This window comes from Frankliniella occidentalis, unplaced genomic scaffold (genome assembly GCF_000697945.3).
Source record: "Frankliniella occidentalis isolate FOCC.00 unplaced genomic scaffold, Focc_3.1 Scaffold174, whole genome shotgun sequence".
NCBI classification, from domain to species: Eukaryota; Metazoa; Arthropoda; class Insecta; order Thysanoptera; family Thripidae; genus Frankliniella; species Frankliniella occidentalis.
Genome location: NW_026267300.1, coordinates 282,366 through 284,489, shown reverse-complemented (window position 1 = coordinate 284,489; position 2,124 = coordinate 282,366).

The window sequence follows — 2,124 nt, the reverse complement described above, 5'->3', positions numbered from 1 at the left end:
TTATTCCGTGTTTTGTCAAATCCAGAGATACAGCGAAGAGTGAATGTGACCGTAATGAATAAATGAAAATCGCTGTCGATTTGTGGCTGTGTTAATGGGGTGCGGCTTGAAGCTAAACTCAATGGGCAGCCGCGCAGCCTACCTGATTCACGTTGACCGGCGGGTACCCTGGTACTTTCGTTATATCTATTCAAGAGAGTCCCGTGGTTCCCTATATTAATAGCTGGGCGCCAGACGAACGGGACCGGAGCGCGGCGCTCCCGAAGCGCGTCTTTCTCTTAAGTTGATACAACATTTTGTGTCCGCCAAAACGAGGGGCGGCGCCGGTGGGTTGTGGGTAGAGGCCCTGAGGCCTCCTCGGCCCGTGGGCTGAGGTCGGCTCGGGCGACGCGCCGCCGGTATGGTCCGGGATGACGGGGCGGGCAGCGCGCAGAGAGGATATCCTTGTCCTCCTTCCGCTGGCCGGCTTAACTTTTCGTGCACTTACAGTCCTTTTGCTTTCTTTCCACCGCGTTCCGAGACACAAAAGACGAGAAGCCAGACTGGACGGGTGGGACCGGCAAGGGTGGGCAAAGGGCCGGGCCACAAAGGCCAACAAAGACAACTGTGTTCGAAAAGGTTGTTGTGTTATTGTGATGAGAAATTCGGCGCATTATGGTTGTGTGTGTGGGAGAGAAAGGAAAGTTCATCAAGGCGAGAGAAGCGGAGCGGGCCGCACTTTGTCGTCAGTGACTGTCCGCGAATTTCGCCCCCACCCGGCAATCTGGGGTTGCAGGAGGGGGCCTCTCAGAAACTCATTTATCGTCTGCCGGGCTGACTTGTGATCGGCCCCCCCACCCCACCCCGCTTTTCTGCAGCCACCCAGGAAATTGCGCGCGCGCAAAGATTCGAATTTTCTTTTATGCTCTCGCCTCTCTTCACAAATGGGTCGTGCAACAGTGTCATACCGTACACCCCGTGTTTGAATTGTATCCCGAGTCGGCGCTGCCTCGCTGCTGCCGCCTCTGCTTCCCTAGCAACAGGCGCGTGGCGTGGCGTAGTGGCGTCGTCCCCCTGCCCACAGAGGCCCAGCAGGAGCTGGCTGGCTCCCGCGGGCCCGGTACACCCCTCCTCGCCCCACTTCTCTCGCACTACTGACTCAACTCGTGTATACGACGCCATACGACGTCTGTATATTGCGCCGGCTCCACTTTACAGTCCATCCGTGGAATTCATAAAAAACGGTGAGCGCGGGCGCCGCCCGGTAAAGGCGAAATGAAATTTATGCCGAGTCGCTCGCCACGGCAGGCCGGCGTTGTCGCAGCAGCAGGAAGAGGAGGTGGAGAGAGGCGGGCAGCATACGTCTGCCCACTTTGGCGCTCGTGCCTTATGCCCTGCGCGCCCCTGACCTGGGCAGGAAGCGCACCAGCCAAGCAGGCCGGCTAACTTATGAAAAGCTGTGGCCCGCGGCTCCCAGTGGAGCGGTGCAGCCAACAACGGCGACATGACCGCCGGCCTTGCCGCCGGCACCGCACCAGAGGCAGCTGCCGTAGCGGGCCGGCCCGCGCCGCCGCCGTCTCTTTTGTACCGGAGCCGTTGTAATACCCGGCGGGCAGGACGGGGAGGGACGCGGAGGGGGGGGAGGGGGGGGCCCGAATACTCGCGCATTCCTATTTCCATGGGATACGCGATTGCGATGGCTCTGTTGAATTCCATCCGCATTTGCCGAAACTAAAGTTGGGGGCGCCTGGGGGCCGCGGTTGTTGCGGGCGCGGTGGTCGGGTGCTTGGCGGTGTGGGGTGCGGGGCGCGGGGGGCCTTCGCTGCGATTGCCACTTTGTTTTGGGCGCCACCCTTTCGGCCCTGGGCAATGTATGGATCTGTTTCGCGCCCCCCGGGGTGCGTCGCGCGGCTCGGCTCACGGGCTTGGCGGTGCGCGTTCAGAGAGCCTCGTGTTGGTGTGTAGTGTTGTGCTCGCCGCGCTGCTCCCCCGTGTCACGCGGCACCCGGGAGGCAGCAGGGCGGTACCAGAAAGGTACCCGGGAGTCGCCCCCCGGAGTGACGTCAGACCCGGGTGGGGGCTTTAGAGCGGCGATTACTCATTCCCGCCATGCCGTCTTTGGCAGACCGCCGGCCGAGGGCGGGG